Genomic DNA, 15,571 nt, shown 5'->3' with positions numbered 1-15,571 from the left:
CCTAAGTTCTAAATCACTGTATGAGGTCCAATCCACCATCCACTTCACTTAGTCCCCAAGGCCAGCCTGCTCCTGCCTGTTCAACCAGGCACACATTCTCCGTTGGGGTCTCTCGTTCTCTGGTCAACCCCCAGGTTTTGTCTCTCCCCACAGCATGCTCTCCTCACCGCCCCCCCTGAAGAGAAACCACTATCTCCATTTGCGGGAAGGGCGTTCCTCTGAGATAACTCATCCATTCAAGAAAACAGAGAAGATTTCAATGAAAAGGCTGCCCCCAAAGCAGAAGTCCTTCCTTGAATGCAAATTGCTCTAAGACTAACGAGGAAGGAGCGCTGGACACCCCGCCCCAGAAACACTTTATAAAACAAAGGCATACAGTCCATGTTGAACTGTGACGATCCCGTGATGGGGCTCAGGGCAGAAGCAGACAACCAGGCCCATCTTCCATGGAGCCGTGGGCAAATCCACTGGCCAACCTCGACATTAGTAACCCAGAGCTTTGCACCACACAGTAGACAACGGTGGGTTTTTTTGGTAATAAATATCATGTTCAGTGGAGAAAGAAAGAAACAAAGCACACTCATTTCTATGTACTTACCAGTCAAAACGTACTACTGAAGGGTTTATTCTTGGGTAGACATGGCAGTGGGCGTGGGGAGACAAAGGGAACTTAATACAGTTGAGTTATCATGGTGTGTATTTAAGCATTCCTGCCCTGGTGGCATAGGGGTTACACGTTGGGCTACTAACCATAAGGTCAGCAGTTCAAAACCACCAGCTGCTCTGAGGGTGAAAGAAGGGGCTTTCTACTCCTGAGAAGAGTTATAGTCTCAGAAACCCACAGGAGCAGTTTGACTCTTGTCTTAAAGGGTCACTGTGAGTCAGCATCGATTCCATGGCAATGAGTCAACTGCAAAGGCAAATAAAAGCTGCTAAGCCAGCAGTGGGGTAAAGAATAATGGGGACATCACACAGGGAGACCACAGCCCACCGGGAGGAATGAGGGAGGGCATCTTGAAGGAGGCTGCATTTGAACCTTGAAGGATGAGAGGGATTTCACGGGGAAATCACATTTTTCATGGAAGGAACCATGGATGGCAAGATATCCTTCAGGGGTTGACCTAAGAGTTGGGCGGGATTTATACAAAGATAGCTGCTCCATTTCTAGAAAACGGAACAGGTGTTGGGGAGGGGGGTGCGGGTGGAAATCCTGACGCTGATATTTGAGGGGGGTGTGCATGTGCTACGTGGTGGGTGGTGTTATTATTGTAAAAAGATGTCAGGAATAAACCGCAGCCCTCCCCACAGATGCCACCGACAGATGGAAAGACTGACAGCATTTTGACCTCGCTTGCACCCTGTGTCCCAGGAGCGCCAGTAGATCCTCCCAAAGCCGGCCTCAAAGGGCGTGAGCACCAAGTACCTCTGCCAGCAAAACCGGGCGGCAAAACAGTCACAGCGGCGCCCAGAGTTGACGTCTCCCCCGGAAGGCGATTTTATTCATCATTGTACACAGCACAGTGCTCATCTTCTGACAGATCTCCACTCACCTCCTGACGCCGTTTTCCAGCAGTGGAAAACGGAGGCCCTAGTGACACCGCTTAGCTCCAGACAGCCCTAGACTTAGGGAAATGAGAGAGCCCGAGAGATGGAATTGGCTCAACGGCACTAAACACTAGCTATGTGCTGTGTCTATGGTCATGGAATCCTCGCCTTACAATATAATTGTTCCACAATTATAGTAAAATGCTGCTCATGATCTTCTCTATTCTACAGTAGAGGAGCCTAGGGGTTACAGGCTGGGCTGCAAACTGCTGGGTCAGCAGTTAGAAGCCACCAGCTGCTCCATAGGAGAAAGGTCAGGCTTTCTACTACTGTACGATGGAAACCACACTCACTGCCAACAAGTCCATGTCCCCTCAAAGCAACCCGAAGCGCCAGGGTAGAACTGCCCCTGTGTGGTTCTGAGGCTGTAACTGTTTACAGGAGTAGAAAGCCCTGTCTTTCTCCTGAGGAGAGGCTGTTGGTTTCGAATTTCAGACCTCGCGAATCGCAGCCCACCATGCAAACAGCATAAATCTTGGAAACCCATACAAGCAGCCCGCCCTGTCTTAAAGGGTCACTGTGAGTCAAGGTGGGCCCAAGGCCACTGAGGAGGATGCTATAGAAGAGAACACTCGGGTTGAGGAAATTTCCCAAAGTTACACAGGCAATAAGTTGGGCAGGTGGGTGGTTTGCGGGGGAGGGCAGCTCTCAAAACAGACCTTTTTGACCCAAGACATCCAGGATCATTTTTTACCTAATGACTTGTAGTGTTGGGCTGTAAACCACAAGATCAGCATTTCAAAACTACCAGCTGCTCCTTGGGAGAAAGATGAGGCTTTCTACTCTGGTAAAGAGTTACAGTCTCAGAAATAGATGGGGGCATTTCTACCCTGTGCTGTAGGGTGACTAAGTTGGAATAGCCTCCGTGGCAGTGGATTTTTTTATGTCGAGGGGCAGATGGGTTTCAAGGTAGGGATCAGGACAGTGGTTGCTTGGTGGGGGTTTGGGGGACAAGACCCCCATCAAAACTGCAGGAGTGGCGGGGGTGGGGGAGTCCAAAGCACTCAAGATCTCCTTCTATCCCAGTGAGAAAGACATGCTAGCTGGGAGGAAAAGCCTGGGGCAGGGGCGGCTAACCCCCTATCTGGCTGAAGACAGATTCCATCTCGGGGAGGGCAATGAGAGGAAAAGAGAAATCAAAGCAATAAAACTTTCCCTGCCACCTCCAGCAGGTAACCAGGGAGGAAGCTAGACCGGCAGCAGTATATCCCTGGATCTATATTTCATAGGAGAGACGATAACAATTGGACATGTCACTCCCGAAAAGCAGAAAGTCAGAGCAATAGTAGATGAACTTTCAGAATGATGAAACAAATGGCCATGTTCGTGTTATATGCCAAATAAATCACACCGAAATGATAGTTGTAATTCCCAAAAGTACACAGAGAATTGATTTTACTATGACACTTACCATGATGAACAGGTACACCCCTGTACAAGCCCATCTTACGTGGCTGTGGCTTAACCCCTATCCTCCCAGGGCCAGCCCATGTCCCCTTAGGGTCTCCCAACTGCTCCCTGCACCCTGGTACACAAAGCCTGCCCTGCAGCCAGACGCAGGCCTGGCCGTGCCTGTGGGTCTCACCAAGGTGGGTTGCCAGCAACATTCACAGCACTGGGTGAGCCCAGAGGGAGAGGGCCTCTTAAACTGACCCCATCTCTGCCCTGAAATAGCAAAGGACCCCCAGTGCCAGTGTCTATGACCGGGGTTTGGAAAAGACCTGCTGTCTTCTATCGGCTGTTGACTTCATCTCCCTCGTCCCTGGCTGATACCCAAAGGCAGAGGGTTCAAATCAACCTGGTGGTGCCTTGGAAGAAAGGTCTGGCAATGTACCTTTTCAGCCACTGAAAAGCCCACGGAGCAGAGTTCTACACTGGCACCCGTGGGGACCAGGAGTCTGAGTCACCTCCCTTGGCAACCGGTGAGTCACTGCATCTTCACAAGTGCTGTGTGCTGGCGGAATTACCAATGCCCCTTTTTGAGAGGCCAATTTACCCAGAGATTTCAATAGCAGCCTGAGTGATTCCGAATCGGGTTCTCCTTCCCATAGGCGGTTTTTGACTCCCGTGAAGAGTGGCAGTTACCAAGTTAACTCCCCCAGGGGAAGTCCTATGTCATCCTACAGGGTCACTCTGAGTCACAATGGACTCCATGAGAGTGAATTTGGCGTGTGGCGTTTTCCAATAGGCTCTGCTGCCACCTATGCTACTGAGATTCTTCTTGTCCACCCCCAGCCCCACCCCTCCACAGGCTTCCCAAAGGTGGGTTCGAAATTTCATTCATTCTGTGTCCAAGCAATATTTAGGGAGACTGTTCGTTAGCAGGCACTGGTTTGGGGATGCGATGGAGAAGAAAGCAGAGTGTAGGGTCAGGGAGGAGAGCCGCATACATGAAGACATGTTTGCAATGGTGGCTCAGAGCTTGGGGGCTTGGGGAAGGGGCTGATGATGGTCCGGACGGACTAGGGGGAGGGGTTCCCAGAGGAAGTGACAGCTGGTGAGCTGAGAGCTGAGCAGGTGCCGACCAGGGAGCAGGAAGACAGCACAGTGGGGACCAGGCTGGAGGAGGAGGAGGGCCAGGGGAGGCGGTGTCAAGAGAGGCCAGAGAGGCAGGGGACCGAGCCAGCCGACCCATGCTGCAGCTCCAGAGAAACCTGAGAAGATTCGTGTTCCAAAAAGCTCACTTTGCTCTCCAGGCTGCTCTGAACTTGTCTTCGAATCAGGGGCCTACCAGGCCTAAGGCCTTTCTCCTGCAAGAGGATTTGTGCTTTGCCAGCGGTGAGTCAGAATTCCGTTTCTCGCCGCTGAAGGCTGTTGTAAGACTTAGAAAACAAACAGTAGATAGGACACGGCCTATACTAACAGGCTATAAAAACTAACTGGGGACAAAATTAAAAAGAGGTCCAGCAAGTACAACACACAACATTTTGAGTCTGCATCACAAACCGAACCTTGACATCTACGTGGTCTGAGGTTTGCCCCTGCTGAGCTCAGGGCTGAGCTACCATTAGCCTTTTTGTGGGATCAGGCTTGGTTATTTGTGTCTTGGGGAGGGTTTGCAGTGAGTTTGGTGTTGTTGTGTTCTGTTTTTATTTTGTCTCCAACTAGGGCCATTCGAGGCCTCCCTCTTATTAACTGTGTGACCTTGGGCCAGAGCCTCGACTTCTTTGAACTCCCACTGTTACTTCAGCTCTAAAATATTGCAATCCAATGACACACAGTTTCTAAAAGTGACACGAAGATTGATAGCAGACAGAGAATGCTTGTCAAATTCAAAAGCTCTGCAAATTTATGATCTGGCCAACTCTAGAGAGCAAATATCAGGAAAGGCCTACTAGTCCCCTAATCCCCCACGCACAAATTGCAATGGTGGGTCAGCGCTTGGGGTCTTGGGAAAGGAAACCCCGCGCTATGAGGAGCTATGAGAGGATGATGGTCCAGACGGACTAGGGGGAGGGGTTCCCTGAGGAAGTGACAGCTACTGAGCTGGGAGCTGAGCAGGTGCCGACCAGGGAGGAAGAAGAAAGCAAGTGGGGATGGGGCCGAGGGGAGGCAGTGTCAGGAGAGGCCAGAGAGGCAGGGCCCCCCAGAGTCTGGCTCAGGGTAGGGAACTCACCCCAAAAGGAACACCCATAACCACTTGCCCTGCATTGGGAACCGTGGGCAGTCCTGCCCCAACCATCCAAGCCTCGTCTTCCCAAATTGTAACAGGACAAAGCACAGGCCTCGGGGGACTCGCCTCTCCATCGACTTTCTTTTCTCTTGACGTCTCCAAGTTGGAAGGTAAACATGGACGACTCAAACTCGGAAGGAGAGACCTGTTTAGTGCTGTCACTCCTCCCCCCAAACAAGAGGAGAGGGAGACGGTTACCCATGGCCGGAGTACAGTTTAGCAAAACCCAGGCATGAGCTCCTACCAATTGCCTTAAAAAAATGATCATTTCCAAACTTAAGTGAAAAAGGAAGGAGAGCCCATTTACAGAGGGAGGGGGGGAAAAAATCTTCCCAATCCCCCGGGGATTGATTTCCATTATTTTACAGTAAAGTTAATATATACAAATACTAATCTCAGCATAAATCTTTGTGCTTCTAGTCCTTATGCAAATATAAAATAAAAACAAATTTGCAGAATAAATACAGTTAAAACTACCAAATCAACGACATTGAAATTAACAACATTAATTTATGATCACGGATAACGAGGCTCTGCAGAAGCTGAGCCTCTGGCGCCAGGCCCGCCAACAGAAAGGTGGCATTGCCCTCGTCTTCATTCACTGTCAGCGGCGAGTTTTCACTTCAACCTGATGGAGCACCATCTGATTCAAGGGTCAATAAGCATTTTGTGTAAAGGGTCAGACTGTAAATATGTTAGAATTTGCAGGTCAAAGGGTCCCTGCAGTCATGACCCCACTCTATCTTCAGAGCAGGAAGGCAGCCATAGATGATCTGTGAATTAATGGGTCTGACTGGGTCCCAATAAAACTTTATTTACTGAAACAGGTGCAGGGCAGAGTTTGGCCCCCAGGGCCAGAGTTTGCTAGCTCCTAATTTAATCCATCATCTTTATTATGTCATTATTTGGTCTTTTGCCTTTTAACAGTGAATTCACTCTTAATCATTGATTTATGATTTTGATGGACCAGTCAATTCAATAATTCATTCTAATATCCAACCTTCAGAAATATAGCAACACACACACACACACACACAAATGCTCTTGCCCATTTACTAGTCAATCACTGCTAAAAAGCTTGTGCAAATTGACTTGAACTTCAAAGGCAGAGCTTAGCAATACACCCACACAACGTAGGAGCGGGTGCTTTGAGGTCCGGGTGCCTACCTCCGCCCACGCCACATGCCAGTTTAGTTTCCTGAGCCCTTTGCTGTGTCTGAACTATTGAGAACCTGCCACTGGACCACAAACGGTGACACACTTTGACCTTGGTCGGTCACAAGCCTCTTCTTTAAGATTATCTACCTCTGTTATTGTCTCTCTCTTTTTTAATTTTCCCATTTATTCATGCAAGTAAACAAAATAAAAAGATGACCGGACACTTGCAACAACACAGCAGGCACTGTTCTGAGCACGTGAGATCACAACATAAAAGCACCAGGGGACAGACCCACACAGCTGCAAATCGCATGCGCAGTGTACTATTTTCATGAAACTCACTCATTGAACGAGCCGATGTGCTTCATTTCTGAAAATGATCTTCCACTGGGAGGCTTGACCACCAAAAGAGGTTTTCTCTTTTCCTCTGTAGAAGAATTCAACACCAGCAGGGTGTTTGTGGGTGAGTGCACTGCCATCGAGTCAGTTCTGATGCGGGGTTGCCCCTAGACAGGGTTTCTGAAGTTCCATCTTTACTGGAGCTGTAGCCTCATCTTCCTCCTGAGGACAGGCTGCGAGGTTTGAACTGTCGGTCATCAACAGCGCAATGCTTAACCCACCCAGGCTCCCTTTTTTGCCATTAGGACAAGGCACTATAACAGGAGCCAGGCCTGTTCAGCGGCACAACAGAACACTAATTACCACCACTCTGGGGACCCTTAGCTGCCAGTTTGGCCACAGTACAAATGCTCTGGCATTTAAATTGCATGGCACTATTTGGTCCACACACCTTAGCTCCCCCCCGCCCCCCCAAGAAAGTCCTGAGGAAACCAAGCCAGGCCTTGGAAAGCCCAAGTCAAGGTCTGCCTCTGCCGGATGCGTCAGCCACTCAGAGCCCTCAGTTTCCCTGGATGCTCATCTGCAAGGACAAGAATGCCTTTCAAACGTTGTTGAAACTTGAAGCTTCTGAGAGCTGGGTGGGCCCGAGACAAAAACACCAGGGGCTGCCAGACAGAGCTGATGGTTTGGATGCCCAGTCGAATCCCGGGGCCCCTGCAGTCCCCAGGCCCTGGTAGTGTCACACTGGGTACCTACCGCCCACCTCTCCTCAGTCCTGTATGCAGATGATCTATAAATGTAAAGCGGCCGCTTTGTTTGAATGATTATTGCATAGTTATTTACTATATCAATGGATTTGGAACAAGTGTTGAATTCTAAAGGGAACAAGTGTTGAATTCTAAAGGAGCCCTGTGATGCAGTGCTTAAACACAAAGTCTCTAACTGAAAGATCGGTGGTTCAAAGCTACCAACCACCCCTTGGGAGGAAGATTTTATAAAGACTTACAACCTGGACAATCATTTGGAGCAGGTCCTCTCTGTTCTGGGGGGCTGTTAGGAATGAGCATGGACTCCCAGGGACAGGGCAACAACTGAAGTCCAAACGTCTGAGATGTTCACGGAAGTCACCTTCGTTTCCTAGGCAAGACCTTGACCCCGACTCGCGCCACCTTGAATCCACAGATGCGTCTAGTTACCACACCTAAAGACAGTTCTTTCTCTTATTTTACTCAAAACTCCTCATCTTTTGTGAACTGATGACACAAGTATATGTTATTCCTAGTATCTTTTGTTTTAACCAGCTTCATAAAACTTCTCCCCCCACTCCTATCTTTATTGCATTTTGCTCAAGGCTTTGAAGAAGAAAAACCAAGCAAAATTGCATGAACCTGCAGAATGTTTTCCAGGTTTAACTATGAATGAATATTCATATGCATTTAATATAATGGGCAGGAGAATTTCTTTCCTAAAAGCTCTCACTAACATGCACCCCCTCCCGTCCCGTGGACACACATTGAATCAGAACAGGTACCACATCATCCCTTAGGAAACCCTCATGCTACCGCTCATCTGGGTATGCCACATCCAAGAAGGTCTACTGAGTTTTTGTGTTAGTCTGGGTGGACTAGAGAAACAAATTCATAGACACTCATATGTGTATAAGAAAGAGCTTTATCAACAAAGCCCACATGGAAGAAGCACACCAGCCTATGTGATCACAAGGTGTAGAAAGGATCAGGTATAAGGCATCATCAGAACACAAAAATCTTACCATAGTGAATGATGGGGGGGAGTGCAGAGTGGGGACTCAAAGCCCATGTGTAGGCCACTGGAGATCCCTTTGCAGAGCGGTCTCGGGGAGGAGATGAGCCAGTCAGGGTGCGATGTAGCAACGATGAAACATACAACTTTCCTCTAGTTCCTAAATGCTTCCTCCCCACCCCCACTATCATGATCCGAATTCTACCTTGCAAGTCTGGCTAGACCAGAGGATGTACACTGGTACAGACAGGAACTGGAAACACAGGGAATCCAGGGTGGAAGATCCCTTCAGGACCAGTGGTGTGAGTGGCGATACTGGGAGGGTAGAGGGAGAGTGGGTTGGAAAGAGGGAACTGATTATAAGGAGCTATATGTGACCTGGGGGATGGACAACCGAAAAGTGGGTGAAGGGAGACGTCAGACAGGGAAAGATATGACAAAACAATAATTTATAAATTATCAAGGGCTCATGAGGGAGCGGGGAGCAGGGAGGGAGGGGGAAAATGAGGACCTAATGCCGGGGGCTTAAGTGGAAAGGAGATGTTTTGAGAATGATGAGGGCAATGAATGTACAAATGTGCTTTACACAATTGATGTATGTATGGATTGTGATAAGAGTTGTATGAGCCCCTAATGCAACGATTAAAAAAAAAAAGAGCTTTATATACAAGAGCAATTATATATTCAGAAAACATCCCAGCCCAGTCCAGATCAAGTCCGTTAGTCCGGTATTAGCTCAAATGTCTAATACCAGTCTATAAATTCTTCTTCAGACTCACACAACACATGCAATGTCACCGAATGCAGGAAGATCACAGGCCAGTGGGTGGAAAGTCTTGTGGATCCAGTGGTGGTGGAAGCATCTCAGTGCTGGCGTGGGTCTCCAATTGACTCCTCCAGCTCCAGGGCTCTGGCCCCACCAGTGTGGCTCCATGTGGCTGGTCCACAGGAATGTCTTGCAAGGAGCCAAGCTGAGAGTGTATCTGGCCTCCAGTGAGCTATTTATCTCTTTCTCAACCTGACTGACAGGCTAGACTCCACCCCTTCACAAGTTGACAGGAGATTATGTAACTGCCACAGCTTCTATTAAGGAGAGGGAAAAAAACAATCCCTAGACTCTGTAAAAACCAGTTGTCATGGAGTCATTTACAACTCACGGCCCTTGCCGGTTGGCAGAGAACAGGGTCATAGGAGAAATCCAACAGCCTTTCTCTCAGGGCGACTTTAGAACCTCCAGTCTTTCAGTTAGCGGTGGGAGAGAGTAACCCTTTGTACCCTTCAGGGGATCCCTTTCCTCCTAGCAACCCTATGGGGCAGGGTAGAACTGCCCCTGTGAATTTCAGAGACTGTCGCTCTTTACGGGAGTAGAAAGCCTGGTCTTTCTCCCGAGGAGCGGCTGGCTGGTGGTTTCAAACTCAGGCCCTGTAGATTGCAGCCCCATTCATAACCACTCCACCACCAGGACCCCCTCCCTTGACTAAATACACCCACAAAAACACTGAGGTGCACTCCTCTTTCCAACTGTCTCTCTCTGCCCAGCCTCCTCTGTGGCCCTCGTCCTCCATCTAGGGCTGCCCACACCATTTCTTATAAGAGCCAGGGGCAATAGCCGGAGGTACACAAAGCCTAATAATATTGTAGCTCCCGAGAGGAATAAAGCAGGATCCTCCGCCCTCCCCACCTCCTGTCGCCAGGACACCCAACTCCCAAGCGGCAGCTCCAGCCCGACTGCCCCAAGGAAACAATTCCCCGGAAGATGACAACATTTTCAATTTGCAATCCGATAGTTCGTTCCCCTTTCATATGTGTGTTGTGTGCTTTCCCCTTTGTCAAAAGAGCACAAGCCTTTCATTTTGCCTTTTATTTGTCTTGCTGCTGGTACAGTGAGAACGTATTGGCCTTTCAGTTAGTGATTACACATCATCGCATACCCAATTTATAACACCATGCCCCAAAGAACAGATGTAATAAAGCAAGGGCAGGAAGTAGCAACCTTATAAAACAGAGCCGCCAACTCAAAGGTCTTTGCACGTGTGCAGGAAAGAAAACAGCGTCGGCCGGCATGAGACCCGGGAACTTGGATTTTGCAAACGATTGCAGATGGTATGTGCCCGGCTCCCGTAGATGGCGGAGGGGACAAAGGGTGGGGAAAGTGGAAGAGCTCATTCACTGGCCTAAGGACACTAACCTAAGATCACAATGCATGGCAACGAAGGACAACGGGCATCTCTGCACGTAGCCCTCGACCTCCCGTCCATAGCAGATCATGGACCGACTCCATGGAGTGGAGGGAAAGCTGGCAGGGGGAGGCAGGGGCTCCCACTTCTCTGAGGACTTAGAGTTCCACTCACCTCCCTCTGGACGTGGTTCCCTCAGCCCAAAGGCTCCCTGGGACTGAGTTCTTAACTGAGACTTTAGGATGGCTTTGCCCCCCTCCACCTTAGTTATGCCCCCCACCCCCTCCCACCCGGTCCTTCTCAGGCTGCAGAAAAGAACCTACCTCAAATACCTCACAAATTTTCTCCTTGTTTCTTGACCAGGTAAACCAAAAGATGTCAATATCTCTCATTTTACTCTTTTTGATCAAGGCAATGAATGAACTGTATTGTTGCACACAACCTACTTGCCTTGAGTAAATCAGGGGAGGTGGGGAGTCTTTTGTCCAGGGAAATATCCCTGTTTTTTCGGCATAGGAAACGCGGTCACACCACCCAAGGCTAAAGGGCTTTGCCTTGGCGCAGTTTCATGAGCGGCTTTTCCCCTGTCACTCAGCACCATGTCCTCAGCCCGACTGCCCACAAATCAGGTTTGGAACCGAATAGTCCTCTAACCCCAAGCCACATGGACAACGACATCTCGCCCTCAAGCCAAATGCCCATTTCCTTGGCCGATCAACTGGTACGCTTCTTCCTGGATCCTAGGTCTGAAACCGCTGACGGAGCACTGACAAGCATCCGTGTTCTTTTCCTTCCCGGTCATCCACAGCGTGTTCTCGCTCCGCTTTTACTTCAGCCACAGCGAGGGCACCGTTTTCCAGAACCCTCTTTTGCTCAAGACTTGTGTTCCATGGATTTCTCCTTCTTCTTGTTCCTGTTCCTCCTCATCCTCCTCTCTCCCTCCCTACTCAGTCCTTAGCCCTCCTCCCTCCCCCATCCCTCAGGAGACTAGGGTAGTCCTCATGTTCACATCCTCCAGCCCAGACGCCTCCACACTTAATGAAATACAGCCAGTCCTCCGAGGCTCTGCACACCCTCCTTCAGTCACCCCCACACCCACACACCCACATGCTCAAACCCACCCACTCACTCACCTACACACACTCTCAAGGGGCTCGGGTGCTCACACACAGACACACACTCCCATGCCCACATTCACACTCACACACCTCCCACTCACCATGTATGTACGACACACGCTTTCCTGGAGACACACGCTCACATAGCCACACACCCTCACACATAGACAATCCTATTCCAACTGATGGGCTCTGCACTGATCTCAGCAGACCACACTCTCAACTGATTGATTATTGTCGGCTTGTTTCCACTCCTGTGAATACACCTGGTGGTATAGTGGTTACATGCTTGGCTGTAATCCTTAAAGTCAGCAGTTCAAAACCACCAGATGCTCCCTAGGAGAAAGAGAAGGCTTTCTACTCTGGTAAAGAGTTACAGACTCAGAAACTTACAGGGGCAGTTCTACCTGTCCTATAGGATCGCTGTGAGTCAGCATCAGTTTGATGGCAATGTGCGTGGTTTGGTTTTATTTGTGTTAATCACATATGTTGTTGTTGTTGTTGTTGTTGTTGTTGTTGTTGTTGTTATCTGCCTGCAAGCCAACACCGACTTAAGGCAGCCATTATTATATACAACAGAGAGCGGTTGCCCTGTCCTGCCCTGTCAGTCTCTCATCACCAATCCTAGATCCCACCCTCTAATTCGGACCCTACACTCCAGGAGGGCAACACTGCAGGGATGCATCCCCCATCTCTCACTGCACTGCATTTAGCAAAAGATTAAACATAAAGTAGGGGCTCAGTAAAATTTGAGAACCACTGAGCTGAAAAGGAGCCCCGGGGGCTTGATTGAAAAAAGTGCCTGATGTCCCCACTCCGCTCTAGACGCACTGCTTCGCCTGGCTGACGGACCGACTGATGGGCAGCATAGGAACACCAGTCTGTCTGCCTCTGAGCTTGCACTCTGCCTGTGCTGCACTTGGCCTTCCAGCAGCGTACGGGAACTCGGGGCCCTGCCCTGGACTCTCCCCTTGGCTCCTGCACAGGGGAGCTCCCTGGGAGTCACAGTGCCCAGACTCCGGCCTGGCTCAGGCTCATCTGGGTTCCGGGGGACTTCAGCAGGCTCCTCTAAGCTTCAGCTCTCCCCCTGTGAAAAGGGAGATAGTAACAGCATATGTGTGGTGGGTGTCATGAGTGCTAAAGATAGAGCATTTGGCACAGAGTACACACCGAATATCCATTGTGAGTATTGTCTGAGCTTAAAAAAACAATACTAACAAAAAGGACGGGAGTCCTGCATCCACCACTGCCGTGGAGGGACTTAAGTCATAACATTGAACTGGGCCCACGCACAACAAGAAAACCAAGTGTACTGCCATGGTCCATGCCGGCTCATAGCAACCCTGTGAGACAGGGGGAGCTGCCCTGTGCGTCCCCATGTCTGTAACCCTCCACGGGAAGGGAAAGCCTTGCTTTCTCCCTCGTAACCACCAGTGGCTTCGAACTGCTGACCATGTCGTTATCAGCCCACCGTGTGACCCACTACACCATCAAAGTCAAAACCTTCACAGTCACCAAGTCACTGCGGACTCCTCATGACCCGATAGCTCAGGTAGCACTGCCCCTGTGAGGTTTTGACTGTGTCACTCTTTATGGAAGAACAAAGCCCTGTCTTTCTCCCGAAGAGCAGCTGGTGGTTTGAACTGCTGACCTTTCAGATCACAGCCCAACGCGGAACCAGTACATCACCAGAGCTCCTACTATACCCCCAAGGTCTCCTCAAGTAATACACCTGGGCCCAGCATGTGGAAAATAGTACATTGTATGAACACTAGTATTGATCCAGATGATTCCAATAGCATTCAAAATATGCCAAAACCGACTGGTGAAAAATAAATCCTGCAATATTCTTCTTTAATAAAACTGACCAGAGCTTACTTTGAAACCCTGTAAAGATAAAGGATAGATAGATGATAGATAGATAGATAGATAGACAGATAGACAGATAGATAGATAAAGGCTACTGTTTAAGATTCTCCCATGCAGAGCGTAGGCATTGTGTTCCCTTAGGAGCTTTCTAGATGGGATCCAAATGACAACCATGAAAGGGTGGAGTATATAGAAAGCTTAGGGGCAGGGAGTTTATGTTCCTGGGAGAAACAACTCCAAAGCCAAGTGTGAGAATTGTTGCCCAACTGGCGTGTCGTCTATGTCCCTGAACTGTCACTGTAGAAGCAGGTGAGTTGGTATGTGTTCTGAGTGGGTGTTATCAACAACAAAAAAGGTTCTTTCATGTAGAGGATATTGGCCCTGCAAGCAGATATGGGGCTAAGAACCTGGGTTCCCATGGAATCATGAGTAAGCTAAGTTAGGTGTTGATTGACTCAGTACGAATTGGGGATAACAGTAGCATCCCAGGATGATTTGGCAGGTTGAGTTAAAAACAAACATCTCACTGCCATTGAGTCAATGCCGACTCATAGTGACCCCAAAAGGGCAGGGGAGAGCTGCCCCTGTGAGTTTCCAAGAATGTCACTCTGGAAAGGAATAGAGTGGCCTGTCTTTCTCCCAAGGACTGGCTGGAGGTTTCAAACTGCTGACCTTTTGGATTACAGCCCAACTCACACTACCTGTGTAAAACGTGACTCCAGATAAAGTTTTCCCTTGCCTCTGTTGGGAGATCTACTCAGCTCATCCTGTCCCACAATGCCCTCGGTGGCAGTAGAGCTCCTCATTCTTCGAACAGAGGAGAAAGGATGTGGAGGGACTTAAAATACCTTTAAGTGATGACAGCTAGCACAGCACCAACAGAACATATGGCTTCCCTCTAGCTCTTTAATGCTTCCTCCCCCCGCCCCCACTATCATGACCCCAGTTCTACCTTACAAATCCGGCTCGACCAGCACATGTACACGAGTACAGGTAACAGCTGGAAACACAGGGAATCCAGTGATGATAAACCCCTCAGGACCAATAATGAGAGTAGTCATACCAGGAGGGGAGGGGGAAGGTGGGGGAATAAAGGGGAAACCAATCATAAGGATTGACATATAACCCCCTCCCAGGGAGACGAACAACAGAAAAGTGGGTGAAGGGACATGAAAAACCCATAATAATAATTTAAAAATTATCAAGGGTTCAGAGGGAAGGGAAGGTGGGGAGGGAAGGGAGGGGAGGAAATGAGGACCTGATACCAAGGACTCAAGTAAAAAATGTTTTGAAAATGATGATGGCAACATATGTACAAATGTGCTTGACACAATGGATGGATGGATTGTGATAAGGGCAGTAAGAGCTGTAATAAAATGATTTTTTTTTAATGATGACAGCTTGATTTACACTTCCTAAACATTTACCAAGGACCTTTGGGGTTCAGGGAGCCCTGGTGGGCTAGTGGGCAATGTGTTGAGCTAACAGCAAGGTCAGCAGTTTGAGCCCACCAGCCACTTCTCAGAAGAAAGATGAGCCCTCCTGCGCCAGTAAGATTTATAGCATTGGAAGTTTAGTCTAATCTGGAGGATCACGATGAGTCAGAACTGACTGGATGGCAGTCGGTTTGTTCTTTTTGAGGGCCCGGGAGCTTCAAATAGAAGGCATTTGCAGGATGGTGCATTAGATAAAGTTTAAAAATATGGGCTTCACCCTCAAGGAGCTCAGGATCCATACAAACAAGTCATTGGGACAAATCAATGGTGGACGTGCTTTCTGCTTCTGTAAGAGGCTTTATCTAGTGCCCACATCCAAGGCCTGCCTGCCACGTGAGCCACCTGGTAAATGTAAGTTCTGTGGCTTGATAAACA

This window comes from Echinops telfairi, unplaced genomic scaffold (assembly GCF_000313985.2).
Source record: "Echinops telfairi isolate 266 unplaced genomic scaffold, ASM31398v2 ScPeMD7_9;HRSCAF=40, whole genome shotgun sequence".
NCBI classification, from domain to species: Eukaryota; Metazoa; Chordata; class Mammalia; order Afrosoricida; family Tenrecidae; genus Echinops; species Echinops telfairi.
This window is presented reverse-complemented; position numbering follows the sequence as displayed.